The 17,704-nt window shown below is 34.5% G+C and overlaps 1 long non-coding RNA gene across 7 annotated transcripts in view; it reads left to right on the top strand.

The window, feature by feature from the left end:
- The window catches only part of LOC138223889 (uncharacterized), a 455,431-nt gene that overhangs the window by 324,603 nt on the left and 113,124 nt on the right, over window positions 1-17,704 (top strand). The gene's annotated exons all lie outside the window — the stretch shown is intronic.

Genomic DNA, 17,704 nt, shown 5'->3' with positions numbered 1-17,704 from the left:
GCAGGTCAATAGTGACAGGTAATACTATATGTCCCCATAATGCTAAGAAATCTCACTCTTGTTGGACTGCACATGTTATGTACTGCAGATTATTGTTTCTGCTGTATTTCTTCTTTAGGATTCCAGTTGAGTGCTCTCATATAGTATAAAGTAATGTAGTTTTTGGTAGAGCCACAGTACATTACTGACATTAAAAGTGGTAGTATACAGTATGTCTACACAGTACGCTGTTTCATTTATACTTACTGCAGACTTCTTTACATTTCAATGAAAGTCATTACCACTGTCAAAATGACATACATATAAATAAACTAATAACATCCAGATTATCCTATGATAGGTTTATAACTTATAAAATATGAAATATGTAAAACCTGTGTCTATGTGTTATGTATTTATGGCTTACCTTGGCTCTGCAATGAAAAAAATATCCAGCAAACTGTGGTATTTCTCTTTGGAATCCAGTCTGTGCCACACAGTAGCCCAAGTCATAACTGGCTGCATTTGAACTGGGTAAAAACATCTTGAATATGTCTGGCTTCTTGTGGCACTAATTGCTGTTGATGACTGGGTAAATATGGGAAGGGGCCAGCTGTGTGTCCTCCAGTTCACATGAAAACCCTGTCTTGGGTGACACAGGGACAATAATGAGGTTGAATAAAAACTAGTTATGCTAAATTGGGGTTTATAAGTGAGAAAGGTTTTTTTTCACTTTATTGTTTTTAAATTACACTGCGCATTTGAGAGGCATTCAGTTAAACATTATTTAGAGCCTTTAAATCTTTGTTAGGGTCACTTAGTTGTATTTTGTGAAGTTCCACTATTTGTAATTTCATCTACATTCAAATGCTGTTTGATTGCATCTTAATTGCCCTGAATTACAATTTCCCCAGTTTAACTGCACCATTCAAACTCTGCTATTTTCATTACAATAAAAACAAGTATACTACTAACAGGAGTGTATCAGAGCTTTAGCTCAGGCTGGTCTGCAGTTATGGTGCATTACAACTGCAGGCTAAATATGCTCAGCAGTTATTTGTCCTAATTTTCACCCCTATTGTGATGTACTTCAACTGCAATTAAACTGCAGCTGTTTTCCAAATCGACTGGATTGCAGTTTAAAAGACAGTGGGCGCAAGTCTTGGGTTGGCAGCTCTGCACAGCCTGCATTTAGCTAGTCTGCTTCTGTGCTGTTTAGTTTCTACGGGCAACTATTGCTGTTGGTGTCCATTTCATTCCCTGTGGCATTCACTCCCCAATGCGATTGCATTCTAACCAAGAAGGATTACATTTCCTTTTGAGCACACTCTGCCAATGTCCACACACTTTAGATTAAACAACAGAAGCCTAGTCAGAAAATCAAACACAGGTTTTATGCTACATATTTGTAACAAAAATACTGAAATATTTGTAAACCAGAAAAAAACAGTTATTCTGATTCTTTTTCCATGAATTCTTCACTGGAGTTGTTAATAGTGTGCTCTCCTATTAAAAGAAAACCACCTTTTTTTTTCTCAGTTATGCTCAACATGAATTCACCAATGTCAATGAACCCTATCGGGGTCAACAGTAACAACACACACAATAGAAAAGTACTCTTGACGAATAAGTCACAGATTAGACGGATGACTTATGCCACTTTTGCTTCTAAAACTACTACCAAAGCTAAACATAAACATAAGACTGAAAACACCAAGTACCACAGATGGAGCTGTCTGAGAGAATTTAAATATCTCTCAGACAGTGACAGAAACATGAGATTTATTTCCTTGAAAAATGATACAAAACAAAAGAGAAGCCTGTATATAAGAAATAAAAAAACAACAGAGAATTCCATAAAAGGTCAAATGTGTTAGTTAAAAACTTTCATCTCCTATGCTGTTAGAAATTAATAACTGATAATTCCTTGTATAATGCATTTCATGTCGGTTTCCCCTCCACTCTTGAAATGAAAGGAATACCACCTGATTGCCCACTGAAATACTTTGTTTCATTTCTGATCAAGTCTTCTGAACTTCTGAGATCTGATGAGATCAGGCTACAAGGTGGTAATACTGCAATGACCCTGAGGCTGTAACACACATTAGATTGTCAAGTATCTGTGCCCTCATCAACTGTTGCCAGTCGCTGGCTCTCAGTTTATCCTGCCATGAGTGGCTCTAGTATAAAATAAGGACAATCTTAGGCAGTGGGTCCCTCTTTCTTCTATGAATTCTGAAGAACTGTGAGAGTAGAACTACTATTCTTAGAACCCACAGTACTCTTGTATTTCAAATGTCTAGAATTTAGAGGTGCACTTATTAAGTTCAAAAACTAAGATCATATATTTTTTCTTTTATTTATTTTATTCACAGCATCAGTTATTATGCAGTACTGGAATTTGTCTTTATGAGTTTTGTTAACAATCTGTTGCACACATTGAATTTTAGTGTTGCACACTAAGAATGTTTCTTAGACCAGAAATGTTTTATGATAAAAAATCTTTATTGAACAAAGTTGAAGATACAGTACAATGTGCAAACAGTGTTACACAAAGAAAATTCCTAGAATGAATAATTTAAATAAATGAACGAACCTTCTTGTTCTAGTCAACTTCTTTACTTAATTGAACTAACATGTTGCTTGATTTGAACCTTAGAAGCTTGTATTTTGCATGAACTCAATTAAATAGTTCATAAAAATCCTATGGTCATTTAAGTTTTCAGATATGTAACAGAGATCAGCTATAATGAAACCCAGTAGAGATTCCAGCTGGGTAAACAGGACCAGGGTTGAGAACCCTACATCTTACAGGATCTTCTGCTTTTTATTGCCATTAATATACACATACTGATACCTTATCTACTTCTTTTGAGAATAATCCTTAGAAATTAGAAAAGGAAATTGTTTGAATTCCAACATGTCTAGCCAGGATCTGTCAGCCCAGCCATAAGTGTCAATGGTCAGACCTTAGCATGAACCCTCCTCTATCCTGACCTCCTGCACTTTGATACTTTTAATAATCCCATTAATCTAATGTTTTTGTTCTTTGTTTAATTTGTAATATACATTTTTAAATTAAAAATAGAATTGAATAACATTAACAAGCAAATTGACAATTACCAACACATGTTGAAATTAAACTAAAAACAACCAGTTTGCTAAGAAACATCAGAGAGGAAAGAAAAGTGAGTTCTATCACTTCTGTCTTTACTATTAATCAATATCTAGCAGTCCCATTTCTGTTTCCAATGGAATTTAGGCTTTGGTGCTGGTAATGGAAACAGTCATTTATATCCAAGTGATTGAGTTTGTGTGTCTTGCTTATTAGCATTAAACATGAAAGCATTTGCTTATTGTATTAACTTTTCTGATAAGAATTAGTCTTGAGACCTTCTACAATGTTTGTTTTCATTACAAAGTATATTTTTGTTTGCTTGCTTTCTAAAATTGCTTTTGGGTCTTGAAAGTAAGAGATAACTTAAAACCATTTAGGATTAAGAATATGGTTAAAATGTATTCAGAGAAAGAAAACAACTTAATTCGAATGAAGGCAAAATGTTGGACAGACTTTGGCTCAATATCTAATGAGGTTTAATGCCTTTTATTACAAGAACTTCAGATCTAAAATGAGTCAAAAACAGCATTATTGCTACGGATCAGAAATAACCAGGGTCGTATGGGGTTTTCATTTTTTCAATCGTAACAATGGAGTGGAAGATTAAAGATCAGATTAAAAATCAATGGGCTATTTAGCAACCATTTCAGGGGGTTCATCAGTTATTTAGAAGATATAAGTGGAAAACACCTCCCAAACAACAGTCAGCTAATGCTGATGATTATGTGTGCTATATTATCAAAAGTGTGAAATTATAATTTTTCTGCTTCTTCACAATGTATTACACTAACCGCAGTCAAGCTAGGTCTGGTTGTATTAGTTGGGACATCCATATACTTCTAAAGTGTACTGTACCTCAGTCTTCAGCTTTGGATTTAATATTCTTTACTGTTCAGAAGAAAAGCTGAATTGAATGTATTGAATGCAGAAAGCTATCGCTCTGTATACAGTATGTGTTCTTTACCATTCGGAAGAAAAGCTGGAGAATACATTGAATGTGATAGGCTATTGCACTATATATTTCTCCCTGCAATCTCAAGGATTTCTCCATAATGGCCTTGGAAGGTCTGTGATTACTGCACACCAACATACAGTTACTGACTTTTAAGCAAATGAAAGATCATTGACTGGGCTTTGGTGAAGCATTTAAGTGGGGCATCTTACATACAATCTGTGAATATGTTTTGATAATAAATAATAAGTACTGTATAAGTTGTTTTCTTCAGGGACAACTCAAACCTTATTGTCCATGAGCTTTCAATACCTGTTAAAAGGGCAAACCTAAAATGTCTTTACAGCTAAATGTAGTAAAAGACTTTTTGAAGCATAAGCTTAGAGTTACTACAGTACTGCTAAAGAAACCAGTATCATATACAGTACATGAGTATCATATACACAATAAAAGTATGTCCATTGCAGTACCCACTTTAATTGTCAGGTTAAATTTTACAACTGATTCTGGGGTATGGAAAATAAAATTAAAAAAACATGCTCCATCATGATTTCACTTCTTCTTGTGTATTATGTTTGTAGGGCAGTTAATTTTCCTGGAGATCCACAGGTTCTTCCACAGCTTAAACCTTAATTTGCCTGCAAAGCTTGCATCTTGGATGGTTTACAGTATTCAAGTGTGGTTAATTCTGATTAAAGTTCGTATGCCAGATCAAAATGATAGTGATTACGTGTATTTGGAGATGTAAGAGCAGTAGATGAGATCCAGTCCCTTTGCCTTTTTTCCTCCTAATTGTCCCTTACCTTCCAGACCAGAATTTACGGACCGTATTTGATGCATCCAGGTTCACACGTTGTAGGTATATCTTGATGAGTACTTAGGGATTGCCAATTTAAAAAGTCAATGTAGATGCATGGATTGTAAACTTCCCATGTTTTTTTTAACAATCTGTTTCATCTCCTTATCCACATGGATGATGTACTGTACCACTTCTTGATTATACCTTTACACATTGCTCTGTAGCTGACTAAACCAGGATCAAGGCTGGTATTTGTAGCGCCCGTGCAGTTAGTCTTGTTCTGGCTTCTGTATAATGTCAGTCCTTCTGTTGCCAACACTGTCCTGTCTGCCCAGAGTACAGTACCTCTTATTATGCATTACTGTATGTGTTAAATGTATTAAATTAATGTTTCACACTGTTGTTCGTGAAAGAAGAAATAATCAATATTCCTAAGGCTGAGGACAGACAGATATCTTAAATAGAAGAGGCAGGTGTTAGACACTCTTAAGATAATCACATTCATTTTGTTGCAACTAACTTTCTGTGTGAAGTTTTACTTTTGTTCTGAATGAACTTTCTTTTTGACTGAAGTTTTACTCTTGTATTTATTATTTGCAAAAAGGGCATTTTATAATAAGGTAGGTCCCTTTTCAGGCCATAAAGGCCCATGGTGAACATTTTATAATAAGGAAAGTATATTTTAAAAATTAACACTACTTAACAAACAAAACTACCTTCAATATGTGTGTCTGGTATGGAATACAATACAATATATCAGAACATATCATCAAATGGCTTAATTAATTAAGCCATTAATGGATGCCATTAAGTAACTGAGAGGTTGTTTGGAAAAAAAACCAGAAACACTTGTAACTTTCTATTACTAGCATTGGAAGTACTTGCTGTTTACCTTTTTTGCTTTAAAGCAGTTCCAATTAGCCACATCTCAAAAACAGATTGAGATCTTAGGCACTGCACTGTATGATATGCTTTAGGTTTTTGGGAGACAACAAACTTTAATTAACAGACTATAAAACCAGAGGTTTATCTGGAATCAAATAAGGAAAACCAGTTTCTGAAGTTTTTTCAGAGTTTTGGGTCACCTGAGGCACATTTTATTATAAGGTTTCTTTAAACTCCTTTAAGTAAAGAATTAATTAAATTTGGTGGGACAAAACTGAGAAAACTTCCAAATAGAAGAGACTAAAATATATATATATATTTTTTTTTTCTTCCACCAGTAGGTGATTTGGAGAAATATTATATTGTAATCCTATATTCTATGAGTTTTGCTCAAATACCCTGATGGTGTTAACCTTTCAAGTAAACTTTTTGTTGGTATAATTTGCACCTCTTTTAATCTGGTGAACCTAAAGATCTACAGCATTTAAAGTTTCCCTGTACCTAAGAACAATAAAAATTGATTGTTTTAATTCTAAATGACTGTGAATGGCATACTACAAAGGCAAGATGTGCTAGTGCCCTTTCCATTTTAGACAGTATTTTGGCATTTAACTTTACAGATGTCAGCACAACTTACTTATGAAGTTATGACACATTAATATATGTATATTTGTTCATACTGACAGCGGGTTTGCACATTAGGGAATTTCATTAGGGGGGTGGGGGGTAAATGAAACACAAAAAGTAATACTTGCTAACAGTTATGTGTGCAATTTAAATTTCAAGTCTATATTATGTTAATTTTAAGAGCCCACTCTAAATAATTATATTAAGTACTGAGTGCTCCCACATCTTGTAGAGTATAAACATAATTTCACCTCATACAATATCAGCAAGGACTGTTGTACCTCCATTGTCATCTGAAACGTGAGAACATTTAATTATCACTGACTTTAGCAGCATAGAGAAATATGTCTACAACCTCACAACTCTTTGTCAAGGTGATTGTGCTCATTGTTTTTAGTTTTATCAGATCCTGAAGAGCATACATAAACTACTAAATCAAGATTCAGCTGTGTTGGAATTCTATGGATGCTATGGTCTCCCAATGCAGCTGTATACAAGTACCAACAATCTGAAATACCCGCACTGGGGATGGCTTATCTGGCTGCTTAAGCCCACCACAGGCAACCTTGACAACAGCCCTGCATTTCTTTAGTTTTTCAGAAAAGCTCTCAAAGTCTCATTCATGCTTTGCCTGCTACAATGTTCACATAACTCAGTTTCTGTGATAATGGTCTGCCCCTTTCCTTACCAGTTGCTCTCATTATTGCCAGAAGCTACAGTATATCACCCTGCAACTCACAGATTGCCACACATCGAAGCTCAGTAGGTGTGAGCCTGTCCAGTACCTGGATGGGAGAACCTCCTGGGAAAGTAAAGGCTGAAGTTGGACGAGGTTTAGTGGGACCATCAGGGAGCACTCACCCTGCAGCCTGTGCAGGTGCTAATGCCCCTGTATACTAATGTGAGCACAATGCTGTCAAAAAGGTGCCGTCATTTCGGATGAGACATAAAACTGAGGACCTGACTCACTGTGGTCATTTAAAATCCCAGGGCGTTTCCAAAAACATTAGGGGAGTAACCTAGTCAAATTTCTAGTCAAATTTCCCCCTAGTCTTTACCATTCATTGCCTGCAAAAAAAAACATCAATTGGCATCATTACTCTGTTCTCCTCCCAACTGATAACTAAAAGCTGATGTGTGGTGAATAAAGTGGTGCACTATTATTATTATTATTATTATTATTATTATTATTATTTTATTATTTTATTATTTTATTATTATTATTATTATTATTATTATTATTATTATTATTATTATCATCATCATGATCAGAAAGAACAAGCTTCTGATGTGCTGTCTTTTAATAAACATAAATTTGAATTAATTTCCCTATTGAGAAATATTCTTATATACAGTATAGCAATGTGAAGTATGATGTATTATTAGTACATAATTATTAGTCAAATTATGAGCATTGAGCATGAGTGAATTGTTTGAATTATTTTAGAATTCTTCTAATGGTTTCATTGTTTGCCTATTCTCATCGTTGTTTTCAGGGTTGTGCATAACCTCGAGACCTACAGTATGCATCTATGTAAATCTAGTGGTGTCTTCAAATCTAATCATACAGACATAATGTTATACATTCTTCTATGTATACAAACTTAATAAGAGAAGATACAGAAATGTATTTTGTGTTAAAAAAGAGCACTTTAATTCTCAATCTATCACTTTCTTAGAAACAGTGTCTGCCTTTGTCCAGTAAAACAATGAGCATACACTCCAAAACAATTTGCACATTCTGCTGATTGCAATGAAACTGGGATAATATTGATAACAATAATGCACACTAAAAACACTTCCAAAGTATATGAAAGTATATACCTTCATGTGTAACATTCTAATTTTCATTCCAAATAGGAACAGATGCTAAAGGTTTTTATGAAGCTTCCAATGGATAAACAGAAATACTGTAGATAAATCTAGTCATTTTCTTTTGTCCCTGGTACACTTTGCAGATTGAAGATGTAAGCAAAAAAGAAAGAAAAGCAAGGTAGTATGTATTGAAATTGCAAGTAATGAAGCAAGAATCCCAAAGATGATGATACAGTATCTGCTAAAATGAAAGTCCTTTTATTTCTCCAAAGTGCAGAAGAAAAAAAAAGTGCAAAATTATTTGCACTGAGTTTATGTGTATGGAAGTGGAAATTCTGTGCTAGCTGGGATTTTATGAAGTTGTGATTAATTGTATAGTTAATAGGGACAATCTAAAATGTCTAAAATCTAAATCAAATACTGAAGTTGACAAGGAAATATCAAACATTGTTGCCAAACACCAGAACCCTCAGGATTAAGATTTAGAGCTAAAATAAAATTGATTCCATATGAATTTCAAAATTCTAATATAATATCTAAACAATATTAGAATGTTTATTACATATAATGTAATCTATTCCAGTACCTTAAAGGAGAGAAATATAAATCAGGGGACTAAAGTAATTTAAGCAAGAATGCACATTCATTCATTTTATGGAAATGCAAGCATGAACTGAATTGGGGGATTCAAGTCAACATTTATGAAAATGGTATATGACAACATATTATCAACATACTGTAGATTGCAATATGTAATGTTGAGTATTATTAGGGTTAGAAATATGTTTAGACATAGTAGACTGACAGGTTGAACTTGTGATTCCAAAAGACAAGCCTACAACAATTGGAAAAGCAGACATCCCTGACCCTCACTTTAAACCTAACCTAAATTGTCACTAGAAATAATAAATTAGGAAGAATATACCATATGCTGCCAGTTAACACCATTTCTGAAGGGCTGGCATGAAAAACGTTTGGCCATATCAATGAAGTTTGATCCTAAACCCATAAGATTTAAAACCATTCAATTAGAACCATTTACAGTACATTCAGTCTGGTCAGATGCCTTCTCAACATGCAATGAAAGAATTGCTCAGGTGAAGGCGAAGTGAATGTCTAATCTGGAGGAAGTGATAGAGGAAGTGATGTTCATTATCAGATGCAAGAGGCCTTTTAATAAATCTTATTGTCGTATATTTGACTATATAAACCTTCAATTATTGTTATAGCACCTCAACATCTGGCTTACCATCAGAGCTAATCATAGAGACAGAATGAAAATGTACGATTTCACAAAACATAGGATCTTTGTCTTGTTTTAATAATAGGAATTCACAATTGTTGTTGGTAGTACTGTATGTATCATTTCTTGCTTAAGAGGAGTAAAATGTCCCAAAACGTTTTGAGGCACAAATTAAAATAACATTCAGGGAGAATAATCAATACCAGGTGATTTACCCTTTGTCATATTCTTTACCTCCTCTTTTATCTCAGACAAGAATATAGGTGCATCCAGTACAGCTGCTCCTGCAAGAGAAAGGCTAGGTACAGAATGTCAGTTAAGAGTTTGGAGAAACCTAATACTATTGTTCCTATCAAATTTGATGTCTGTGTAACTTATTTATTTTATAATAAGAAGGTGAAATGTGGAGTTTATGTGACAGAAAAGCTACAAAGCATTCATTGCTTCTCAAAACAGAGTCTCAAAACAGAGAAGAGAACATAAAGTAATACCTAATAAAGGGCATGGTTGGCTTCCATTAATTTTATAGTTCAGCCTAGATCTGTGTATAAGGGAACTGCAGTACTCTAGGTATATTAACAAACAAGTTTTTACTGAGGGGAAAAAATCTCCTGTCAGAAACTACCAGAGTGTAACATTCAAATATAACTAAAGTAATCATTATTTAATTTAGCATTTTATATTTACAATAAGTCTGCTTTAAAAGGTGTTACCCTAACATGTTTTTCCTAAATCTCAAAAATACAAAAAATGTTTGTCATCTTTTTTTCCCCTCACAACCCAGAAATGATACCACCACTTATAATTGGATTAGAATCCTCTTCTTACCTGAGAGCGGCACCATACCTGCATACAGTATGTTCATCACTTGCAGAACCTTTATTTTTGAAACAGAAACGCAAAACATAACAGATTTTGTAAGATATACTGTAACTCTGACCCACTGAAGTCTTTTGAAACTAAACATTTCAACAGCTGGCACTTTTTATTTTAGTTTCCTTCAGACGTGATCCTTTATATTTGAGCAGTTTTGCTGACTCCTGCTACTTCATCACTACAGTACAATCACACAGACTAAAAGCTATCTCTTCCCATATTGTGATCGGCAAAAAAAATTACTAACCCCTTTCCAGCCTAACAGAATCTCCTACAAGATTAATGCATCACTGCCTTGTGCTGAAGAATACTTGACAACATCACAATGGAACTTAATAGAGGGAGGAACAAGGCTGTGCATTGCTTTTAGGGTAATTACTGTCAGCAGATCCTACCTGAGCACAAAATTCGGCCAACATCCAGTTCCTCCACTCTCCAGAATAATACCCATTGTCATGGTCATATCCTTGACCCCTGAAACCTTGGTGATGCATTGTCACAGATCAGCCTAACTAACTGTCTGTGCCAGAAAGCCATTTAGCCACTACCTCTAACCTCTCAGCCCGCTAAACCTTGACAGCACGAGGTTGCATAAAAAAGAACAATGTGCAGTCGGTGCTGCATTACAAATAGAAAAAAAGTACTTAAAGCCTGCAACATTCATCAAGGCTGAATACATAAATGCCACATTTTGAATAAGCTAGGCAACAGACAATGACAGAAGGAAGGCGCATTGGTTTGAGAATCTCTATCATTTTCATTTGGTGCTGTCAGGAACTTGTTTTTTACTCCTCACTCTATCAGCCATTATAGCATTAATGAAGTAACCTCACATAGTTATTGACTGGCTTGTCAGAGTCTCTGCCTGATCCCTTAATAGAGGCCATTGGTCTTCAGTTAAAAATGGGGCAAGATGGGAGGTGCTGTGGCCATGTGCTGAATTTCAAGTGCACTCCAGAGGTTATCAGGAGCTGCCTGATGCAAATGATTTGATTTCTCAAAATCCGCAGAATTCACAAAACCAAGCCTATAAAAGTGACGGATGCCGTTGCTTGGCGCATGCATGCCTAATATTGCTTTCGAGTGTGTTCTGCATAAGTTCATTGCTCATGAAGTTACCAGAGGTATTTGAATAAATACTGCTGAACGCAGTTTTATTTGTAACACTGCAGCAAAATTATTCATAGAAACGCTGTTCAGTAAAATAGTCTTTCATTATTATTATGCTCCATCACCTGTAACAGTTTATAGGATACGAACTTGCAGCAAATCACTATGGAAAGAACATCCTCCACTGTCGTGTTGTATTTATGTAGTGTGTGTCTCACTTCAACAGCTTTCCTTCTTTCTTTCCTTTTATTAAACATTGTATGGGTGCAGGTAGACACTACTGTTCTTTTTTTCAACTTCTGTCTGACCTTTCACCAAGCTCAGTATCGATCCTTTACTACTAAACATTCATCTTTGAAAATATGCAGAAAGAGAAGAAAGTTTCTTTTTCTACAATAACCCTGAATTTGGGGCAAGCAACTAAAGACCATCTTCAGCTCCAAAACATACTGTTACAACCAATGGTATTATCTACAATCCATGAGTCATCCAGATTGAATATACTAAAAACAGTTTTACACTTACAGCAAAGGTACAGTATTTTACTTTTCTTTTTTTTTTGTTTTGTGTTAAATGTACTTGCTGAATGTCTTATAAAGTATTTCTGTGTGAGGACAAGTTATTACTTGGTCATTTTGCCTAGCAGCAACCAATACCAATGTACAGTAGATTGAATGGTTACACCTTCATTTGATTCTTACTTGCTTGTATCTTATCAAGAAACAAGGAAAGTGATATCACTAAAACATACAAAATGGTATATATTTAGATTTCCAGGAACGTTTTTTATGAGAATCTTTATAAACAGTTCTAATTTCTCAAAGTTTACAATGTACAGTACTAGTAACTTTTCATTTAGAATGTTCAGTTTTGGTCACCATGTCACAAAAATTATATTACAACCCTAGAGAGAGTTCAAAGAAGAGTAACAGAAGATGTTGTCCTTAGGCTATTAACAAAACTTCCTCGGAAGCTGTCTGAGGAGCTTTTGGACAATGAGGAGGAGTTTTAACTCAAGTGTGAAGTGTTTATTGCCAAAACATTTAAACACGGTTAAAAACAAAACAAAAGCCTGACTGAGTCTGATTAAATTTCTCTTTTGTTCCTCTCTTGGCTACCAGGACAGTTTGAAAAGTATATCAAATATTTCCCCAAACTACAGTATAACGCTCTTTCTGTTTGCTCCTGACTTCATTCAGTCTTTTTGAGCGCATTCTTTTTCTCCAGTCTGTGAGTTTGGCTGTCTTTGGCCTTCCAACAGCCCAGCACAGCGAAGGGTTATGAGTCCCTCACTACATTTTACTCCCTTACTGACCTTTGCCCCTCAGTGCAGCTCCAGATGTAGCAGGAAAATTGTGGGAGCTGTAGTCCTCCCCTCAGTTCTCTCAGTTTTCTCTGAGGTGTTTTTACTCCTCAAACTGTCACAATATGAGAACACAAATGTAGACTTTAAATCAAGGAATGGTCACTACATTACAAAACAATATTGCTGCTCTGGAGTTAGAGAAGAGTGACCAAACACATACCTGAACTTAAAGGAATGCCCTAAACCAGCAGGCTAAAAGAACTAAACCTTTTAAGTTCTGAACAGAGAAGACTTTGAAGGGACCTGATTTAAGTATTTGAAACCTTCAACGATTCTATGTTAAAACTATAGAAATCTTCAAAATCAGCAATGAAATACAAACCAAAGGGCACAAGTGGAAGTTGTACTGAAGTGCATTTAAAACAGGAGGCACTTTCTCATATGAAGGACTGTGGGAATCTGGAATAAGATACCAAGCCGTTTGTTGAACCTGATGCCCCAGATACGTTCATAGAAGCAGCTGGATCAGAATTAGGTATTAGCAGCCAGACAAGCTAGTTAGGGCTTAAATGACTTCTTTACTGTATATTTGTGGCCTTGTTATGTTCTTAACAAGAATGATTCCAGGTTTGAGGGGATTGTCACATATGGAAAGGTTAAAAGTTCTAAATAGAAAATCTAAAGTGATTTAGAATGAATCAACCTACTGTATGTTTTCAGACTCGAAAGTGAAACAAGAACATGGGACCACAATTAAAAACTAGGATAGAAAATAGAAAATATTTCTTTATGCTAAGAAGCTTCCTAAGCTCCCCAGCCATTTGGGTAAGGCCCATGTTCTGGGCTCCTTCAAGAAATGACAGGATGAAACTTTAGATTCCCTTAGCTACTAAACTACCAAACAAGATTGGCCCAATGGCTTCTTTTCCTTTGCAACCTTTTTTATATTCGTATGTTTTTACTTGGAGTAAATTTGTTTGATCACTTTGCAAAATCTTTGTGCTTTGATTTGTGTGCCTAATCTTATTCCCCCAAGTAGTACTTAAAGAATAAATTAAGACAAGCACAATTCTGTTTCATTACTTCATAATTCTGGACTTTATAATCATCCTTGATAATTATTCAACTTTTAGTTCAGGATATTCCAATACAGAGGACCAAGATAAACTCAAACTCAACAAAGAAGTCTATTGTATCATTTATTGAATGCTGTTTTATGTTCTGCTGTTTTGTTTGCATCTGAATTTCAATGTGAATGCTATGCCATTTACTTAAACCTACTTCAATTCATCTTACAAGCCATACACAGGCTTGAACTCTCTCTGCCCATAAGAGCTGTCATTTTTTAAATGAATGAGATTGTTAGTTTTGTTTCCTAACACAGCATTGTTCATACTGCCTTTTCACAGTCAGGCAAATCTATTAAAACTTGGTGGATATTACAGCATAGTTTGAAAACTTCACTCTCCAGTGGGTAAATCGGAACATACAGTAGCATTTATTTTTCTGTAAATTAGGATGTCGAAAAAGATCTATGTTGGTAAGTGGCTTGAAGGGGCAAAAGGCAACTTGTATGATATTTACAATATTCAGATATTCCTCAACAAATATTTAAATGCAAATTTAATAGATTCTATTTTCTTAAGTATAGTCATATCACATTTTTCCATAAAATGAACTTGCTTAACATTAGATTCTAAATGTAGTAATAATGCATGACAAGGTATGCACTTTGAGACTTTTATAGCACACCAGGGCATAGGTTGTCAGAGGGTAGAAGAGAATTCTTTTAAATAACAAAAGAAAACATTCTTGGAGTCCAACTGATTTAATACTGTAAAGGTACTTATATTAGACTGTTCCAGATGGCATAGAATAACAGGTTGACATGGGTACTGATCTGAAATAAAATGGTAAAATATTATGCGCTTTTTCTCCTTTACTAAAAGTGTAATTTTTAAATCTAACACAGAGAAATGTGAAGCACAAAAGATTGGGATTATTTCAGTTGTTACTTATCTTTTTAAAATAATACCGTAAAGACAAAACTGCATTTTATAAATAAACTTTATTAATGAATAACTGATATTTCCTATAGTACCAACAGTGTTTTGTAATGCCAAGATCTAACAAATCTTGATCAGAAGCTGTTTTGGGAACAACCTCGCTTTTGGGTAACAGATAAGAGAAGGATTGTATTTTGTTTTCTAAATAATATTTAGTCCTTATAGAAATACATATAAATTATGTCCATAGCCTTCAAGAAGAAATAAACAAATAGTCATGTACTGGCTATTTTACTAAGATATTTCTGTAAATTCATTTGTTTGTCAAATGTATCCAATGGAATGCACATTAATCTTGAAATTAAAAGAAGAGTTTGTGTGATATACTGTATGTATGTATACACTTTATGTATATAATTCACAGATCAGGTCATGAAAAATATTTATAAAATTAGGTTTCTAGTTATTATAACATTATAAACTCTTAATATTAATTTACTTGAGTTGTTTTACTACGTGAATCTGTTTTAGCTAACATCTATTGGCTGTCCCTGTGGTTTGCTGAGAACTGGAAATGTTCTCAAATTAATCAATTCAGAATATTAGGTTTTGGTAGGAGAATCATTGAATTATAAGACATTTTATACATAGGTTGAGATTCTGAAAGATAAAAAAACATCTCTCTGGTCTTTTATTACCTTCATATTGGTAGGAACATGAAACATATTGATAGGAATATGAAATTGAAATTGTGAAAAGTATTTTTCAACTTAATATTTTAAATATTTTCTGTTAAAAAACTTCCAAATGTGTAAATATGTTCCTGTCTACTACAGTATGTGAAATATGGCGGATTTGATGAAAATATATCACTTCACCTGAAGTCTGTGCCACCTTCTGTGTCCAAAAGCCTCAGGAATCATTGTAGTGGGTGTGTGAGTGTCTGAACCTCCTTGAAAATGAGAAATGTGTTTCATCTGAAACAGTGGCAAGAGAAAATCCTGCAGTGTGCTTTCTGTGCAAACACACGCTGTTTATGTTACATATTGGGAAGGGGGGTCATGGTATGTAATATACTTTAAACAACTTGGGAATTACAATAAAGTTTGAAAACTGTACTAATGACCAGCATTAGTCAAAAAAGCATTGTCAGATTTTTTAAATATACAGTAGGGACACCGATTTCAAGGTAATGCATGGCAAAAAGTTACTTTGTTTCAACCGACCTCAAGGAGTTTTTGGACAGTGTTTACAGCGTCTTTAACATAAAAAATTAATGGAACAAAGAATTGTGAAGAAGGGATAAACACTAACACTTAAATTGAAAAGGTTAGATGGGTGGCCCTTATAGACCAATCTGTCTACATTTCAGATTGGCAGTCAAAGGCTCATGAACTTCAGTTTCTATTAGCAGGGATTGTGGGGATGTGCTTACTTAGACCGATCAATAAGCTGAAGGACAACAGTGTCAAAAAAAATAAAACCCCTCTTTTCTTCAGCAAACCTGTCCCTGAGTGGACAACTGAACTGTTGTCTGGCAGCCCACAATCCCTATGGGACAAGACTGATTGAAGGAATGGTCTTCTGGCAGCAGGGTCCCCCTGGTTATAGGGATTGAGAGGGCAAATGTAGAAAATAAATCATAATCCTTAGCATTTGTGCAAATTGGATACATTTTTTACAAGAATGTGTACAGTACACATGCTTGAACAACATAGTTTTTCAGCTCATTTCAAATGGGACATACTGTATGCAAACAACACTGATGCTGAACAGGACATTTTTCAAGTTTCTCAAGTTATTTTCATCAGGCAAAGAATATTGGGCTTGAGCAAGTTTAAGTGACTTAAACTTAAATTGGATTCAAATAGATAATTTAACATTACTGAGTCTGTGAAGAGTATTCACTAAGGTAAAAAGGGCCATTGTACACAACAGAAATATAAAACAGCTTACAAATGGAAATAAATAGAAACACTTCATTTTAGAAGTAAAGATTTCCATCAGTTTGTTTTTACAAATGAGTGTTTTTAGATTATTTTTGTTTTTTTTATTATAGTTTGATAGGTACTACAATTTGTGAAGCCGTTAAAAGTATTTCATTGCAAACTTAAAATAGTTATTTAAAACCACATTTAATTATATTTTGTTTTAAGAAAATAAGTTTCTTCCACTTGCTGTGATTCTGAGGTTACCACGTGCAACTAATTAAATTATGTAAATATATCATTTTCATCCTGTAAGGCTGAGCTGATGAACTATAAAAAAGGTGATAAAAGCTGACAGAGAAAAAAACAAAACAAAACTAGGCAGCAGTACAGTAGATATTTAGACTAATTTAAATCGCATTATTCTATCTCTCCTTCAGAAATCTTTCAAAAACGAGAAGGCTGAAAGTTCAGTTTTAATAAAGGCCTAGATATGTCTCTCTGTTCTTTTTCCAATCCAACTGACACTTTGAACTAGAGAACACTTCTTTAATCCTGCACCATTATCATCCTAATAATACCTCCCGATATTCATAAATGTCTGGCACGACTTTCAGCTATTTTGTGTGAAGAAGAAACATCCAACTAAAATGAGAAGATTACTACATCACCATATAAATCAGTGACAGGCTGTGTGCTATTACAATTGATTTTTGTTGACAGTTGGCTGTAGGCAGTTGCTTTTCAAATGCCTATTTCAGGAGGAAATTAAACAAAATCCCATGCAAAATGCAGTCCTCCAATTCAAAAACTCTGAATATGAAATTAGCATTTCATACTTAAAAGGTAGCATAGGACAATTTTCTACTGAAAGGTCTGTGCAGTTGTCACTAATAGGTGCTTCACATATGACACTAATGCAACTGATTCCTTTCAAAAATAGTCACCAATTTCTATAGTTACTTTCTGTTCTAATAATTTACATACAGTTTGTCTGCAGTGTAAAAAAACTGTGGAAAAAAGCCAGTAGTCACTACTTTACCAGATAAAAACATATTTT

This window comes from Lepisosteus oculatus, chromosome 17, assembly GCF_040954835.1.
Source record: "Lepisosteus oculatus isolate fLepOcu1 chromosome 17, fLepOcu1.hap2, whole genome shotgun sequence".
In the NCBI taxonomy this organism is placed as follows: domain Eukaryota; kingdom Metazoa; phylum Chordata; class Actinopteri; order Semionotiformes; family Lepisosteidae; genus Lepisosteus; species Lepisosteus oculatus.
Note: the sequence above shows the minus strand (reverse complement) of the source record. Positions and strands in the feature narration are given on the sequence as shown.